This window comes from Giraffa tippelskirchi, chromosome 2 (assembly GCF_054371585.1).
Source record: "Giraffa tippelskirchi isolate mGirTip1 chromosome 2, T2T-mGirTip1v1.2.pri, whole genome shotgun sequence".
NCBI classification, from domain to species: Eukaryota; Metazoa; Chordata; class Mammalia; order Artiodactyla; family Giraffidae; genus Giraffa; species Giraffa tippelskirchi.
This window is the reverse complement of record NC_137276.1, coordinates 69103838-69123273: the sequence shown is the minus strand read 5'-3', so window position 1 is coordinate 69123273 and position 19436 is coordinate 69103838. Positions and strand designations below refer to the sequence as shown.

The 19436-nt window shown below is 35.2% G+C and overlaps 2 protein-coding genes and 1 long non-coding RNA gene across 8 annotated transcripts in view; 2 read left to right on the top strand and 1 right to left on the bottom strand.

Annotated features, from left to right (window-relative positions):
* The window catches only part of CTNNA3 (catenin alpha 3), a 1864976-nt gene that overhangs the window by 1101934 nt on the left and 743606 nt on the right, over positions 1 to 19436 (bottom strand). The window lies entirely within an intron of this gene.
* The window catches only part of LRRTM3 (leucine rich repeat transmembrane neuronal 3), a 202599-nt gene that overhangs the window by 72423 nt on the left and 110740 nt on the right, over positions 1 to 19436 (top strand). The gene's annotated exons all lie outside the window — the stretch shown is intronic.
* LOC145537923 (uncharacterized) lies at positions 3711 to 7053 on the top strand. The gene is made up of 2 exons (XR_014076502.1): positions 3711 to 4318; positions 5433 to 7053. It is a non-coding gene; the product is annotated as an uncharacterized LOC145537923 (long non-coding RNA).

Below are 19436 nucleotides of genomic sequence, written 5' to 3'. Positions count from 1 at the left end.
AGTCAAGGTAAACCAGCAAGTTAGGAGCCAGGAATAAATCAGACAAGTGTCCCCCTCCTATACTCCATAGCATAGCTAACACTGAACTCTTTAGGGTTCATTTGGACAATCTGGAATGTATATGGCCTTATCACATAGCTCAGTTGGTAAAGAATCTGCCTGCAATGCAGGAGACCCTGGTTTGATTTCTTGGTCAGGAAGATCTGATGAAGAAGGGATAGGCTACCCACTCCAGTATTCTTGGGCTTCCCTTGTGGCTCAGTTGGTAAAGAATCTGCCTGCAATGTGGGAGACCTGGGTTCGATCCCTAGGTGGGGAAGATTCCCTGGAGAAGGGAAAGGCTACTCACTCCAGTATTCTGGCCTGGAGAAGTCCATGTACTGTATACTCTTCTGTATGACTACATGATGACGTTCATAGATTAGGCTGTGTAACCCAAAACTGTCCCTTTTCCAACGTCAACATCACATTTAATGGAAATTTCACTGAATTATGTGTATCTTTATCATGTATGTTCTTGTCAATCAAGTATGCTGCTGCTGCTAAGTCACTTCAGTCATGTCAATCAAGTATAGTCTCTAGTTTATTTGCCTTGACTGGTGGGACCAGCACAGTGTCACTATGCCTATGAACACTGAATGCTTTTTGAGTAGTCAAATGGTACACATTAAATATTTTAGTGATACAAATACTCACTGGTGGGTGGTAAAAGTCTTACAAGATTTCCTGCAGAAAAACCTTCAGAAAATAATCTATGACCTCGAATAATAGATATTCTATAAAACACACATAGGGGATTTATACATGAACAGAATTTTAGGGTTTTCTCAACTTTTCAAATATTCAATGAAGTTAAAATGCCATTGTGTTAAGTTTTCTAAACTTTTCTCTTTTAAATTGATACAATTTGAGGGAAGCTATTGTTTTTTAAATGAGCTACACGTTACTCACTGGGACATATATTTCTATGTGCCAATATGCAGAAAGTAGTCTGTTCTTTGGAGATAATACTTCTTTTAAAAGGGACAGTTGATCAATATCAATAGGCTATCTAAGAAAATTGTATTAAAATTAAATAACTGGTAATAGTCATTTCTATGTCAATCTCCATTTATTTTGATTTTTGAAATAGTTTAAAAGAACTTATTAGAACATTTTAAAATATCACTAACAGGTAAAAATAAATATTTCATAGACTCAGTGAAAACAGAACATTTTATCTACCATCAGTAACATTTGTCAGAACTCTGTGCTGTTTAAACTCAATAAAATGTACCATATGTAGGATATTTTCTAGTCACCTCTGTATATAATTACCAGGATAACCTCAATTACTTTTGTTTCATCAGTTCTGACCATTTTATTGTTGTTCAATCACTAAGTCATGTCTGACTCTTTGTGACCCCATGGATGGCAACATGCCAAGCTTCCCTTGTTTTCACTGTCTCCTGGAATTTGCTCAAACTCATGTCCATTAAATTAGTGATGCCATCCAACCATCTCATCCTCTGTCACCCCCTTCTCCTCTTGCACTCAATCTTTCCCAGCATCAGGGTCTTTTCCAATGATTTGGCTCTTCATATTGGGTTGCCAAAATATTGGAGCTTCAGCTTCAACATCAGTCCTTCCAATGAATATACAGGATTGATTTCCCTTAGGATTGACTGGTTTTATCTTCTTACTGTCTAAGAGACTTTTTTTTTTTTTAATAAATTTATTTATTTTAGTTGGGGGCTAATTACTTTACAATATTGTAGTGGTTTTTGCCATACATTGACATGAATCAGCCATGGGTTTACATGTGTTCCCCTTCCTGGACCCCCCACCCACCTCCCTCCCCATCCCATCCCTCTGGGTCATCCCATTGCCCCAGCCCTGAGCATTTGTCTCATGCATCGAACCTGGAATGGTGTTCTGTTTCACATATGATAATATACATGTTTCAATGCTATTCTCCCAGAACATCCCACCCTCACCTTCTTCCTCAGAGTCCATAAGACTGTTCTATGCATCTGTGTCTCTTATTCTGTCTCGCATATAGGGTTATCGTTACCATCTTTCAAATTCCATATATATGCATTAGTATACTGTATTGGTGTTTTTCTTTCTGGCTTACTTCACTCTCCAAGAGACTTTTAAGAGTCTTCTCCAGCACCACAATTTGAAAGCATCAATTCTTCGGTCCTCAGCATTCTTTATGGTCCAACTCTCATATCCATACATGTCTACTGGAAAAACAATAGTTTTGACTGGACAGACATTTGTTGGCAAAGTGATGTCTCTGCTTTTTAATGAGCTTTCTAAGTTTTTCATTGCTTTTCTTCCAAGGAGCAAGCATCTTTTAATTTCGTGCCTGCAGTCATCATCCAGTGATTTTGGAGCCTGAGAAAATAAAATCTGACACTGTTTCTACTTTTTACCATCTATTTGCCATGAAGTGATGGCACTAAATGCCATGATCTTAGATTTTTGAATGTTGAGTTTTAAGCCAGCTTTTTCACTCTCCTCTTTCACTTTCATCAAGAGGCTCTTTTTAGTTCCTCTTCACTTTCTGCCATGAAAGAGTTATCATCTGCATATCTGAGGCTGATATTTCTCCCAGCAATCTTGATTCCAGCTTGTGATTTATCCAAGTCAGCATTTCACATGATGTACTCTGCATATAAGTTAAATAAGCAGGGTGGCAATATACAGCCTTGACGTGCTCCTTTCCCAATTTTAAACCAGTCCATTTTTCCATATCCAGTTCTAACTGTTGCTTCTTGACCTGCATACAGGTCAAGATTACTTTATAGCAAAGACAATCTCCTCATTCTAGAAAACAAAGCTATCTATTAACCACTGTTTTGCTAGCTGCTAGCCCTCATACTTTGGAGAAGGCAATGGCACCCCACTCCAGTAGCCTTGCCTGGAAAATCCCATGGATGGAGGAGCCTGGTAGGCTACAGTCCATGGGGTCGCTAAGAGTCGGACACGACTGAGCGACTTCACTTTCACTTTTCCCTTTCATGCACTGGAGAAGGAAATGGCAACCCACTCCAGTATTCTTGCCTGGAGAATCCTAGGGACGGCAGAGCCTGGTGGGCTGCCATCTATGGGGTTGCACAGAGTCGGAAACGACTGAAGCAACTTAGCAGCAGCAGCCCTCATACTTAGCTTTTAGGTCTTCTCTTCTTTCATTGTATATTTTAATAGCTGGTTTGACCCAGTCCCTGTCTGTAAGTACAATCTAAATGTTTTTGATTGCAAAGCTTCTATCTCTAGTCTTGACTGCTCACTTTATATCCAGTACTGAATTCTACAACTGTCTCACCTTCCATTTCCACCAACCCTATCCTGTCCCATTTAACCCACCCCTACTTAACGCATCCTAACCAGACTGACCCTTTTTCAGTAACCAAAATATTGATGTTATTTATCATTGTTTTCCTTATTATAAACCACTCTGAAGCAGCACTTTCTTGAATCTCTCCATAGCTATGTCACCACTTAGGATAGGACTTTCTCAGTTTTACCATATGTTGCCAAATTGCCCCTAAGAACTAATATCAATTTACATTTCAGCCAGCAATAAATAAACATTTCACTTTCTGCACCACCTAGACATTTATTGTCATGCTTTAATTTTTAACCTCTGATGGTTATGAAAGTAATCTCATTATTGATTTAATCTTTATTCCCTAATAGCTACTGAAGCAGAAAATCTTATCATAAATTTTTCCTTTGCTTTTCTTTTCCTGTAAATTGTTTATTATATTCTTTGCCTATTTTCCTATTTTACATTAGGTTTTTTGAGGCTTTTGTCTCTTTTTTTTTTTTAAGTTTCTTGGAGTTCATAATACTGTGGGTACAAATCCTTTGTCAGTTCCCTGTATTGCCAAAAATCTTCTTATTGTCCATGGGGTTTTTGTTGTTGCTGTGGTTTACAGCAACCTTTTATTATACAGAAGTCTAAATTCTAATGTATTCAGATTATCAGTCTTTTCATTTAACATTTAATGTCTTCTTTGATAAATTATTTTTGTCCCATAGTTATAGAAATATTTTCATTTTCTCATCTTTTTAACCTTTTGTTGATCACATATATCTTTAATTCATTTTAGTTTTGTTCTTTGCATGAAATAGGATTCTATTTCTACTTTTTTTTTCCTTGTGGATATCCATCATGTGTTAATTGTTTCATTCTTCCTACTTCCCCTCAATTTTTAATGCCTACATAATTATATACCAAGGTTCTCTATTCTCTTTAATGTGATGATGTTTCTGACTCTGTACTGTTATCACACTGCTTCAATTATCATGGTGGTGGTGGTGTTTAGTCCCTAAGTAGTGTCTGACTCCTTGTGACCCCATAGACTATAGCCCACCAGGCTCCTCTGCCCATGGTACTCTCCAGGCAAGAATACTAGAGTGGGTTGCCATGCCCTCCTTGAGGGGATCTTCCCAACCCGGAGATCGAACCTGCAGCTCCTGCGCTGCAGTCAGAGTCTTTACTGCTGAGCCACAAGAGAAGCCCTTCAATTACCACAGCTTTATGAAAGTGAAAGTGAAAGTCACTCAGTGTGTCTGACTCTTTGTGACCCCATAGACTATACAGTCCATGGAATTCTCCAGGCCAGAATACTAGAGTGGGTAGCCTTTTCCTTTTTCCAAGCTATCTTCCCAACCCAGGGATTGAACACAGGTCTCCCACATTGCAGGCAGATTCTTTACAAACTGAGCCACAAGGGAAGCCCAAGAATACTGGAGTGGGTAGCCTACCCCTTCTTCAGCAGATCTTCCCAACCCAGGAATCAAACCCAGGTCTCCCGCATTGCAGGCAGATTCTTTACCAACTGAGCTATCAGGGAAGCCCATAACAGCTTTATAGTAAACATTTATATTGATTTTTCAGTTATCAATTGCTTAAAAAAACAACTGGTACAAAACCTAGTGGATTTTAAAAATTGTGATTTTTCTGGATATTCACAAAATTCTGCCTCTTGTGCTATCTACTTGGGCACTGGGAAAACAATGAGTTCCAAAGTAGCCTTTTTCACACGGTGGACATTTGGTGCTGGCAGCCAGGTGGGATCTCCATTGAGGCTGTCAAACAGAAGCCTTTGTTTTCCTCTTCATGGGCCTCTCCACATGGCTAACTGCAGAGCACAATAAATAGGATCTAAGGAAACAGTGCAAATTACAGATTTCTTAAGGCCTAGCCTCAGAAGTGACTGAAAGCCATTTCTGCCTTGTTATATTTGTCCAATAATTTCAAAAGGAGGTAAAACAGAATCTTCCTCTTGATGGGGGAAGTAGCAATGTCACATTGCTAAATTGTATGTGGAAAGGGAGACAGTGTTGTAGCCATATGTCGAAATATAGTCTACACATTTTGGCAGGGCAAGCCTGACTTTTCCGTTATGTTTCTTCAGCATCATTTTGGTATTTAGTCTTTCATCTATTAACCTATGAATTTTTGAGTCAACTTATTAAGGTTCATCTGAAAAAATTTTACATGGGATTTGGAGTAGAATTTCAGATAACGTTCATTCAACAGATGTTTATCGAGTACCTATTATGGGGTAGGTAGTGTTCTGGTACTACTAACACATAAATGAAAAAAAGTAAACAGATTGCCTTCTTCAGTGAGTTCATGTTTCAGATAATTTGGTGGAAATAGAAACATCTTCATTGCCTTTGGTTCTAATCAATGAACATATTTTGTTTCTCAAATTTAGTTAGTTTTTTTATTTATATCCTTCATTTATTTATATCCTTCCTTTTATTTATATCCTCCTTTATAATTTCTTCTTACAAACAGTTACCTCTTTTATCTGATTTTTTTCTTAGTCAATTTATTGACTTTTTTCTCCTGGTACTTGAGGCTAAGCTCTTCAAGGGCAAGGTTTAACTGTTTTATGTCTCCTTATAGCTTCAGGTACATCACCAGATATTTCAGGGCAATGTAACTCGCTAAATGGTTACCAGCTTTAATGAATAAAGACACACTGAAGTGAAAATTTAATTTTCCATTTGTGAGTCTTAACCATACCAGGTCAAACTGTCTGAACTAAGCTAAGCTCCTAGAAATGAGCAGCATTCTCATGTCAAGTGGAATACCATCATACAGTTAGGGTAAAAACCATTACCTAATGTAAAGTAGCAGCATACCCAGTTACTTCAATGGTTAAAAAATAAAGGAAGAAAATGTTTTTTAATCTTTATAGGGACATTTAAAGAAGTTAAAAGTGTGTTTGCTTGGCCTTGGCTAATCACATCTTTAACTAATAATTTTGAAATTAACTTCTAAATAGATTACAGTGAGGAACAAATTAGCTTACTTTATAAATGGAATACAGCTCAGTGTGAGTCTCTTGAAAAATCTATGAACATTCTTATTTTCAGAACTTCAATTATCAAATGTCTATAATTCTTAGTTTTACAAGCAAGCTGAACTTCTAAAAGTGTGATAAAAGCAGCCAAAGTAATATTATACAGCCAAACGACACAAAAATAGTGGTAAGTACTCAGGACCTAAGATTCATATTTCACCTTTGAACGTTTTAAGATGGGTAGCTCCTGACATATAGTGTCACTATACCTTCAACACTGCCATCAAAATTGGCAAAATCACAACTATGCCAACAAACAGGATTTTAAAACATTTTAAGTTCTGATGTATGGATATGAACTAGCCTAATGACAATGTCACTATTTTCAATACTATTTATAGGTTACAAACTCAGTCCTTTGTATGAGAAAAAAGTTATATATATTGAAAAATAAAAGTTTTATAAAACACCAGTCCTTGGAGAAGCTCCAGGCATTGTATTTGTAATTTGAAATCTGCAGAATGTTACTCTATGAAACATAAAACTAGGAAACCAGAATGGAAAGAGTGAGACACAGAAGCTCAGCTAACGCGAACACAGACTGCCAAGATGGAATCCTCAACACAGTCTCTCTTTCTGCCCCATCTGTGCTGGTATTCCCTAAAGTTCCTTTCTTTCTGTTCTAAGTGTATGCTAATTAATCCCTAAATCTAAATCTTCAGTCCAAAATCTGTCACCTGAGCCCAAGACCTGTCACCGTGTTTCTAATTCCCCTGAGGGATACGTGCTTGAATGTCACAGAAACACTGCAGACTCAGCAATCCCAAAATGAGCTCATGATTCCCACCCTCACCCCATATGTTCACATCTCAGTGAGTAGCACCACCATTCACTCAGGCATCTATGTCAGAACACTGGTGTTATTTGAAAACCTTTCTCTCTCTTATTTCCCGCATCTAATTGATTTTTGCCATAACTTAAGGGTTATACAACATCTCATCCTTTAACAACATGTTGATCGGTTTTCTCTTCTTTATACCCATTGCTTCAGCCTTGGTGCAAGTCTTTATCATCTACATGGACCACAGGCCAGGAGTCACCTAGATGGACCCCATGCTGATAGATGTATGTCCTTTAATCCATTCTCCAGTCACCAAATGATCTCTTTAAACTGCTCAGAAGAACAAATTACTCACCTATATAATACCCTTCAAAGGTTATAAAAGTTCATGCAGGATAAAGTTCAAATCCTCACATGATTTGCAGGGTCCTCTATGTCTTACCTCTTGCCTGCATCCTTGACTTTCTTAGTAAGTCCTGGATCTCTCCTCAGCCGGCTACCTAGTCATGTCAGATTACCTAGACTCACTAATTCATACCTTTATTCACACTGTTCCTTCTACTTGGAAGCTCCTCTCCCCACCTTTAACCTAGTGAACTATTTATTCTAAAGGCCCAATGCAAGCATAAATGCCTCTACAAATATTCCTGAAATCTATGCATGGAATTATATACTTCTATCTTTGTGCCATAAACATAATAACTAATATTTATAGCATACTTACCATGGGCTAGACATTGTACTCGGAGGTTTACATTATTTTGTCATTGTACCTTATAGATAAACTTAGAAATTCCTTTCATATTATATTGCTACTATATCCTAAAAATAAATTTATAAATAAATTTAGTATGCTATATTTTACCTACTTGTTTATATTTTGTATTTTCTTCTTCTAGTCTAATAACTACTTACAGCTTAACTATGTTTTATCTTACTGTCTATTACCTAAACTCCTTCATTACACAAGCAGATCTCAAGACTTTGTAGATAAATGGAATTTAATGGCTCCAAATAGATTGATATGATAGGTAGAACTTCAATGACCTCCAACCTACTTACACTTTTTCCTAATACTACTAGAGATGTTATCAGAAACATTTTTTTTTAATTTAAAAATACAACCTGGATAAAAGCAATTGTCTACCTAACTTACCAGTTGTACAACAAAGAGAAAAGAACAAGAATTCCATTCATGATATTACTCTCAAAGATAAGCTAATTGAATAATGCGTTTATATTAATCACCTCTGCATTTATCTGAGTTAATTAGATCCTACACAGACTTTCTGCTTACTCTATTTATTGGAAGAAAAAGTTTTTAAGGCCACATTTAAAAATACTGTCCGAAGTAGCATTTGAAATTTTTATCCTACAATGATTTTATTGAACACAGTAATTCTAAACAATTCCTTTTCGCTAATAACTATAAACATTCAGGCACAATCCACCAGTTGAACATCTGTGATTCAGTTTTGTGAATGCTACTTGCCTGAAACATTAGGTTTTAATGTTTTAATCATTAAATTAAGATCTTTAATCCTGGATTAAATGCAAAAGATCATAAAGAATAAGCCAGTCATGTAATTGCCTGACAGCAGAGGAGTAACAGATCTGTTGATATTAACACTAATAGAGTCACAATTTCCTAAAAAGTTTAGATGCAGTGGCAAGAATAAGAGTTGAAGATGATTTGCACATCTTCATCCTTGCTTGGTATACTAATATTTGGCAAAAAGACCTTTTGTCTTATTTCAGCATTTTAGGAGTTTAACTGCCCTTAGTTGGTACCACAAGGGTAAGTTACCTTATTCCACTCAAAGGCTGAGGTCATGTAAAACAAATATAACTGGGATATAATCTAAACAGGAAATACTCACATCAAATAATCATAAATATTATCTTGCTTATAAAAATCAATTTATCTTTATTAAATAATCTCACTTACATTTGACTTTAAAATGAGCACTTGAAGCATGGTATGTCCTCTCAGCATCTAATAAAACAAAATTTTCTGAAGCATATCTAAGATAGTTTAAACCAAATTGTTGTTTGTTCATAATGTTTGTTCAGATGCCTGCCATTTAAATAAATACATCTCTTATTGTTTACTTATAAATTAAGCACTCCTCCTACACATTGTTTTCACTGAATTCAGGGTTCTGGACATTCTTCTTTCTTTATTAGGAAACCACATTCCTATTTTGGGCACTTTCCTAGACAGGTTTGCTATCTGAATACCTTCTTAAATGATCTTATACCTCAAGCCAGCACACATCTGTAAGAGGTACCCACCCCAGGAGGGGCAGACCTCAAATTTGCTGCCATATTCTATCTGCTTCTTGGTTAGTAGTTCAGTCACCCAAGCCAGAAACCTTCAGTCATCTAGTCCTTTACACCTCACACCTATAATTGGTCATTAGCACCTATTGATTCTTCTTCTTGAATATATTGTAAGCATTGTTCCTCCTCAAGTTCACTACCATCATTTCATCACTCAACACTTGGATTATTGCAGTGATATTCTAATTGATCCTCAGCTTCATCCCCCACATCCCAGTTCATTCCTCTGCAACAACTATATTTCTAAAGTGAAATGAATATCGCAATTCCCCTACATAATAAATCTTTTACTGCTGACCATAGCCCATAGGATGCAAGTCACATTCCTGAATATGGCCTGTCAATGTGGCGTGGCCTGCAGGTATCTCACCAGATCTATGTTCCATCATCTCCCCACATACCCCTATGCTGCACTTCTCTTCCTATAGGCAGAAATACCTGCCTCCCTCCTTTATGTTGTTTGAGCACTTGGTATACACTGTTGTTTTAGCACTATTTTCAAGAAAAAGAAAATTTAAAGTTCAGACATTAAAAATAAAAGAGAAAACAGTACTTTTTAATCATGATATCACTCATATGTGGAATATAATTTTTTTTTTTTTTACAAAAAGATACAAATGAGCTTATTTACAAAACAGAAGCAGATTTACAGGTATCAAAAACAAATATATGGTTACCAAAGAGGAAACATGGTGGGGAGGGATAAACCAACAGCTTGGGATGAACACACACATTATCATATATAAGATAAATAACTAACACATATAGCACAAGCGAGTCTAGTTAATATTGTGTGATAACCTATATGAGAAAAAAATCTAATAAAGAATGAATACATATATGCATACAAATGAATCACTTTTCTATACACCTGAAACTAACACAACATTGTAAATCAACTATGTGTGTGTGTGTATGTATGTGTGCTCAGCTGCACACAACTCTTTGTGGCTCCATGGACTGTAGCCCGTCAGGCTCCTCTGTACATGGAATTTTCCAGGCAAGAATACTGGAGTGGGGTGTCATTTCCTAATTCAGGGGATCTTCCTAACCGAAGGATTGAACCAGGGTCTCCTGCATTGCAGGTGGATTTTTTACCATCTGAGCCACCAGGGAAGCCCCCAAAATCAACTATATTCCAATAAGATAATTAAAAATGCATAACCTGTTAAAAAAATCCACAGAGAGTAGCACAAAATAAAATTGTAGAAATAAGTCAAAATGGACAAAAAATCAGAATAAATAGAAAGGAAGTAAATCTGCCAGTTAAAGTACACATTGGGTATTGTAAATTTATTTTTTTTTGCTTTTTACAAGCCACATAACTAAAATATAGCACATGAAATTTGATAATAAAAGGACAGAAAAAGATAATGAACAAAAGAAAGTAGGACATATGTAAAGGCATTGGAATAAAAGAAGTTCCCACAAAACAATAAAAAATGATTCAGTTAGTAAATATAGTGATTCCAAATTCATATATAAATAATAATATTGTATCAAAGATACAAAGTAAAATTGGAGAGGTGTACAAAATGCCATTTTTAAAGATCAGTAATACTAGAAGATTTCAGTACACTCACTACCAAGAGAAAACTTTTAGGACTTATGAAAAATAAGATATAGTCAAGGTATTTGGATAAATGAGCATCTAATAATTAAACTAATATCATCAATTATCACTAAACTCACAGCAAAGTGGGGTATTACTGATTAGTATGGATCAGAACATAGTAGGCAATAAAATTCATTCATCTAGCTTCAATCACTCTCTTATCTGACTATAAAAGTGATCTAATAGCATTCCTTTTAGGTCATAAAATAAATCCTATTAAATGCCAGCCTATAAAGGTTGCCCCTGGAAACATAAAAACTAGATCTGGGTTACTTTAGGATGAAATGGGCCTTAACTTAGGTAGAAAATGGAAATGAATAACATATATTTCATAAGTCTTCATCCAAAAGGTATTGGCATTTCACTGTTTTATCACTTTAACTCAGTTGAATTTCACATCATTGAATCAGATGCCTTGACTATCAATTTTTCAAATTTGTATAGTATTACTGGTTCCATTTTCCTGAAATTTTTCTTTCACTAGTAACAGAAACTTATTCAGAAATTTTAATTAAAAGGCATTGAAGGTCATCTGATTTGTTGTATTCACTTTAGATCAGTGACTAGATTTTATCAGTCAGTGCTCTGTCAGCTTTAATACAAAGCAAGCATTTATCTTACTAACAGTTCAATTTGTGGGATAGCTGTTTTCCACAATTAAAACTACTGAAGCTTTAATATACATGGAAATTATCATGACAGCGTTCTCTCCACATTTCTAACAACACTGGAAGACTCTATTATAGAAATATTTACAGATGACTGCAGCTGGTTTTCTGAGGACAGCTTTTAAGACTGTTATATGATCTTAAGAGAAGCATTTATATGAATCTTTAGATAAATTACTAAGTGCTGCAGAAATAAACCATTTGGAACAGATTTACAAAAACATTCTCACATAAATATTGGTAAGGGATTGAAGTAGGAAAGGGCCTAGCATACTCTTGCTGAAGGGACAGACAAGACAGCTGATTGAGGAGAGCTGAGGGAATTGGCACAGGAAGATTATAATTGCAGGAGAAATTAAACCGACTTGCTCAGTGAGATGGTGCTGGCTGTTACCTAGTTAGTTGTATGAGAGAAAACACCCACTTACACAGAATCTTCCATTAACTGAGTTTAAACCCAGTTCTGTAATCACAGAATTATAAAGAGCTAGAAAGGAGTATTAAAGATCACCTAATTCAACCCCTATGTCTATAAGGAATCTGGAAAATTATAAAATTTATCCAAGAAATATGAATTAAATCTGCTGCCTCCTATTACAGGCCTCTTTCCAATGAATTAAATTGAATTATATGTGTGGATTCAATAGAACCAATCTTGCTGTAAAGTCAATTAATATGAATATACCCCCCCACCCACCACAAAGTCTGACAATTACAATAAAATTCTATGGGAAATGCATTATGAAGAGTAGAAAAGAATGCCAGTGCAATTTTGTTAAAGCTAAGGCAATCTGAGAATTTAATTTTGGTGTGTCTAGCCAAAGTCAATTACTCATGCACACAGGCTGGAAAGTGACCAAAGGCTGACACAGCAGGTTTCAAACTCTTCTATTGAATTAAAAAAATGAAATAAGAAAGTGGGGAGAGGAAGTGGGAAAGGAACAGTGTAAGAAAAAAGATATAAATTAAGTAAATTAGTAGCCTAAAAGTGAAATCATGAATACTGGGCTGTGAATTCATGTCAAAAAAGTTAGACGCTCATGGAAATTTATCTAAAATCAAAAGGGGGAGGGGGTAGTATTACACTGTATACTCTAAACATACAATTTTATTTGTAAAACTGAAAATATTTTAAATAAAAAGTGTATTTAGATCTATACATAATTTTTCCAAAAGAAAATGTAGTAGAAATTGGAGACATGGATGGTAGGGTGTAAGAGTGGGCAAAAGGGAATGGAAGCAATAAATAGATGTGGAAAAACTAAAGAGGAATATAGACTTTCTCACCAACTTCAACTGATACTTTCTCAGTAAAAGAAAAAACTTTCTAATATGTAACTATCTAGCCTTACAAACATAAATCTAATGTTTAATATTTTACTCTTAAAATAATCATTTTACAGAGAAAATTACCACAGAACTCCTCTAAATAGTGAATCCTAGTTGTATTTATAATTTGATTTACAAAAATGTGATTTACATACACATTTACATACATCTGTCAGGGACAGATCCAGAACACAAAGTTTCATATTATTTTAAAGCATATGAAAAATAAGGATGCTATAAAATAAGAATCCCACAACCTACTGGCTATATCTCTTCCTTTTCTTTAGTTTTATCTTTGTCGTTAATCACTGAGAATCTTAGGAAACACACTCATATATTCTACAATCAGACATTCTCTTTCAATTGGTGCATTTCTATGGCTGGGAAATGAAAATCGAAGAAGCAGAGGTGTTAGTCTTGGCGTCTGAATACATAGGTTCTGAGTGGTCATTACACAGTTGTGACCATATCAAGCTGTGTCATCTCTCAGGAACTCAGCTTTTTCATTTAAAAAATGAGAAGGTTCTTTTAGATGATCTCTAAGCTCTGTGACAGCTTGGAATGGAGGCATTCAGTTACTTCTTCCTTTCTGAATTTTCCTTACATTCTCTTTAAAATGGTTAAATAGGTAGCTTTCATAAAATAAGTAATTCTCTCTTATCTATAATTTTCTACTTACATATCAAACTTCCTTAGCCTTTGCCAAAGGCCCCAGCAGACAAATAACTTCAAATAACTACTAACTCTCAGAGAAGTACAAGTCATCTAAGGTCACCATTTATGTTCTACACTGATAAAGGGGTTTTGTAAAAGTGAGAGATATTTTTAATACTTAGCTGAAATAATTTAATGATAGGAAAATTAATACTTTCTATAAGGATGAATCTAAATTCATGCTGTAGATAAAAGCTACTTCAATTTGTAGGGTACCTATGGATGAGAAGCAGAAAAAAAAACTTCTTTAAAAATGTTTATTTATGACCATCTAACATTTTTGCCTTTGACAAAATGGACAAAGGTAAATTATCTCAGTGCTGTGTTTAATGGCTCTAATGGCCAGCTCAATAGTATGCCATTTATTTTAGGATGCCTACTTATTTGTACATCCTATTTCCAAAAAGCAAGCTAATGTGGTACTAAGTTACTGTAGAAAAATATTTTTTTAAATTTCAGTTGCTGATCACATTTTATACAAAACCATTGGGTCAAACATATAAGCATACTTAGTTTTTATTTGGCATATATTTGGTTACAGATATCTCTAAGGAAAACAATTTTTAAAATAAACTAAGCGGAACAGGAATAAAATAGAATAAAAAACCAATTATTATTCTAAACATTACAAGGTTCAAGGTTCTCATATCTAAAATATACCCTTAACAAGACATGAGGCTCCTGAATAAAATACTATCATCAGATGCAGCATTGCTTGCCTGGTGGTTATGATACTGTTTTAATGCCATGGTTCTGTGCAAAGGCCAGTAATACAAATTAACCAGTCTTTTAGCTGCAATACTTAAACAATGATACCATAATTACAATATCCCTCTCCATCCAAATACTCTTGTGTATCTTGCCACAGTGACTTCATTTCACACTGGGATGCATGTAGAAACATGCTGCCCCAATTATTCAGCTGCAATGCCTGTGCTTATGACTAAGCTGAGATAAAATTGAAAAACTGGTGTCTTCTTTGACCCTCATACTGAGTAATTTTCAACTTCTTTTGTCATAAAGAGAGTCTTGAATGCTATCTGAAGTCTTCAAGCCCTCTAGCATTTCCCAAAGAATATGCCAGAGAACACCAGTCTTGCAACATATTTGTCAAAATTATCAAAGAGAGTGTGGATAGGTTTCAAGACCCAATACTTTGGGGTAGCTTTGCATGTACTATATTCCCAGTGCTGAGGATTCTGTAAAATATATTAGTATATCAAAGGCTCTTAAAAGTCCTGAAGTAAAGAATCATTTTATCTATATTTAACCCATGCAAATCCAAAATTTATTTAACTGTGAAGCCTATTCATATCACTGTTTTCAAATAAACTCTATCAACATATCTGTTAACCACTGATAAGACAATAGCAAATATATGCCTTCATATAGAATTTAACTGCTCAAGTCCTATAACCTTAGAGACTAGTTAGATGCTGGTTAGTTAACTGGGAAATCAACACAAATTAAGAGGTTAATTTTTTTTTTTTATAATATTCATGTATTACCTCTGTTCAAGGATGGTTTATTTTAACCTACATTTGCAATGCATTTGCCAAAGTTCAGAATAAAATGGAAGTTTCAGGCACTAAAGTTGTGAGATTTCACCCTTCATATGCCTATTATTCCACAAGTGAGTACTGTAATGAGTTTTGAATTTTATGCTCAAAGAGCTAATATTCTGAGACAAAAATTATATATATTGAGTGAAGTAATATTTGTAGACATATTTAATCAAACCATTTTTTCTCATCTGACTAACAGAAATGAATTTAGTGTTCTCCTTGATGCCAAAAAAGGAAAAAAAGCCACCTGTCAAGATCTGGCTGTGGACCCATGGCTATGTAGCCATGGTTGTGTCTCATTTATTTGACTAATGATTAATACTTGATGGACTATGTCATTAATTTTGATGTCTACAAATGATTTCAGAGGAATACTTTTGCTTTGAAAGTCTACTTATCTTAGAACACCAGCAATCTGAATCTGCTATTTCTACAACCCACTATTTTTAAGATTTCTTCCTATCTTAAGCCAAAGTGGAAACCTTGAGAAAAGAGACATGTATTTATATTCATGTGACTCAAAAGATAAAATGGTGATGACAAAGATGAAAGAAGGTGAGGGAGCTCAGGAATTTTTAAACCGAAGTTGGAAACTACATTAAAATACTTTTTGCCAGGATATTTCTGATCCATCTTGCTTCCCTGTTAGAATTGTAGCACATGCAAGGACAGCCCCTCTGTGTGGTGTCTGACAGCTTTTTAGTCCCATATGCTTATGGCCTCAGAGATGCTGATTACGGAATTTTTGAAAGAAAATATTTGTAGTTTTTTTTGTGTGTGTGTGGAAACCAGCATTATTGCTTGCAATCTCAATTAACCAGCACTAGCATGCAGTTGAAATCCTCAGTCTAACAAAATAAGACTTTTGAAAGACTAGTATCCTCACTGATGAATGCCTTTTAAGCTTACACCATGTCAATTATTTGCAGCACCTTATCTTTATAAAATATATTTTGATTTTTGGAAACTGTATGGTTTGCTTTTTCCTGATTTTTGCTTGAATATCGACATAATCTTGTTCAGTCTTACAAAATCAAAGGTGAAATACCTTTGTATCCTCACCCCAAGGGGAAATATCTCTAGTAAAATGCAATATTTTTGGAACAGGTTCTATTGTTGGGCTGTATCATCCTAGAGAAACTGACAAAATTAGGAAGCTTGTATTTGTTACTCTTTACTAGCTAAAGCCTCAAGGTAGTTTTATAAAAATAATCATGAACATACAAACATCATTTTGGTATTTTCCCCACAAACTCAATTGATTCCTTTTTCTTATTGATTTTTCTTTCCAGTAGAGATACTGTTTTTTCTGAATAATATATTAAAAATGATTTCTTGACATTTCACTGTTTGCTTTTACATTCTACTTAAGATGATTCCCAAAGCCAATGACTGTGTTCAATGGAAAATGACATACTATCAAAACTCCTTCCCTTACTAGTTTTCACATATCTTTACCAATCTCTTAATCAATGCAGAAGTTACATAATTGAAGGAGAAAAAATGTTTGATCTAAAAGACCTCTGCATCTTTATCACTTCCCTCAATCAGATACTCTCCATCTCAGCCCCCAGTTCATTTCCTTCACCACATTTTCAATTTGAACTTACATTTTTCTTCACCTGTGCATGGTATTTCCTATCTCATGGGCCAGAAGTTCCATGAAGGAAGAAGTTCCATGGGCCAGAAGGTCCATGTGGGAGAGAATTTTCCATACCTAGTGGCTACTAAGTGTTATTTTGAAGGAAAGAATGAATAAGTAGGGAAAGTGGAAGAATATATATGATGGATCAGAAAAAAGTCATGTCTTACAAAATGGAATCAGTCTCTAAATACACCAAGTAAAAGCAAAAGTAATGCTTTTGCTTATTTCATTTTTATTGATTATTTGTTTCTAAATTATTCAACATCTTTCACTATTTTATTACTAAAATAATCAGCTTTCAGCTATCCCATAGACAGTGGAGCCTGGCAGGCTAGAGTTCATGGTGTCACAAAGAGTCAGACACAACTTAGTGACTAGACAACAACAAAATTGAACAATATAGTGCCAAGTGCACACTGGATTATATGGTAAAGCTATGTTCAGTTTTGTAAGAAAGTGCCAAATTGTCTTCCAAAGTGACCCTGCCATTTTTCATTCTCATCAGCAATGAACAAGCATTCCTGTTGTTTCAAATCCTCACCAGCAGTGGGTATTCTCAGTGGTCCAACTTCTGACCATCAGTGTGTAGTAGTATCTCTGCTTTCTCTGTGTTTAAATTTTCCTTTAATTAAAGTTTATACTGTATTACTTTACTTCTGTGAAAATTTATGCATGTATATCTATGTTAAAAGGACAATTTAAACAGGTATAACTTCAGATTATATTTCTTTGTTCTCAGAATTTTTAGACATTATTCTCTTGTATTTTAGTATATAATGAACCCATGGAAAAGTCTAATATAAACCATAGTTTTCTCCCTTCCATGTGACTTGGTATTCATGCTTAGCTGTACATGTAAATTTGTTCATTATCTTTAAAGTTTAGCACCCTCACCATGATACAGAAAGCCCTTACTACCAGATTTAAGCATTTATTTCAGGAATTTGTTTCTCTTTCATTTTTTAATTCAGAAATATTGTTTACATATTATCATAGATTTCCTTCTTTTTTCTTTCATCTCCCATAAAAATTTTATATTGTTGTCTTTAAATTGAATTTTGTGGGACTTTCTCAAGGCTTTTCTCCATATTCCTAACTTTGTTTCAGTCATGTTTATTTGTTATTGCTTCTAATACCTTTTGTCTATGTTAAACTTTTATTTATATCTCACATGTTTCTCTCATTTCTTTCATCACTGTTTATCACTGAATCTCAACTTTGATCCCTACAGACATTTTCAGGGTTGATTTTTGTTGACTTGTTTGTCTGCCTATATCATATATAGTTTCTTCAAGCTAATGAATAATCTTTATCCTAACTCTTCCTATGTTTAGGAGAAAAGTGTTTCTTTTTTTTATTCATATGGCTCTTGATTATATTACTGTCTCTTTAGTTTCCTTTACTCATATTTCATGGGTCAGATTGAGAAAAAGAACAGGAATAGGTACAATCTCTTGTTAGATTTTTTCACTTCAACTTTCTGTCATCAAATCTTTTATTTCCATTTCCTAGGCCCCACCTCGCCATCTGGTGTACGTGTCTAAAAACAAATCCTTTTACATCACAGACCTTCTATAGTATGGTTTTCACTCTTTTCTCCCTCCCCTACTCTTTCATATTTCTGATATTGTCTGGCTCTGCAACTTAAGTCTAAAGAACCCAGTCATTTCAATATAGCTTCTTCTTCAGCTACCTCTCCCAGAAGCTTCAAGGCTTTAAACTTGCTTTTCTTACAGCCTTCTGTTACCCATATGTTTCTTCTCTCTGAGTCAGGCAACTTTTGTTACCTTGTAAGATAGTGATGCTGATGCTGGGAAAGATTGAAGGTGGGAGGAGAAGGGGACAACAGAGGATGAAATGGTTGGATGGCATCACCGACTCAATGGACATGAGTTTGAGTAGGCTCCAGGAGTTGGTGATGGACAGAAAAGCCGGTGTGCTGTGGTCTGTGGGGTCACAAATAGTTAGACATGACTGAGTGACTGAACTGAACTGAACAGAAGATAGTGACCCTTGCTTTGGGGGAACTACGGGATGGAATCACCAACTCAATGGACATGAGTTTGAGCAAACTCCGGGAGACTGTGAAGGACAAGGAAGCCTGGCATGCTGCAGTCCATGGGGTCGCAAAGAGTTGTACACAACTGAGTGACTGAACAACAACAACAATTTATCAACTCAATGTACTGAGGAATTACAAGGAAACCATACACATATGCATGCTCACAGGAATGCACGTGTACACTATCGCAGATTATATATATCATTTACGTTCTTTAGAAAGTTACCATTATAGTTCTTTTTTGGGACTCCAAAATCACTGCAGATGGTGATTGCAGCCATGAAATTAAAAGACGCTTACTCCTTGGAAGGAAAGTTATGACCAACCTAGATAGCATATT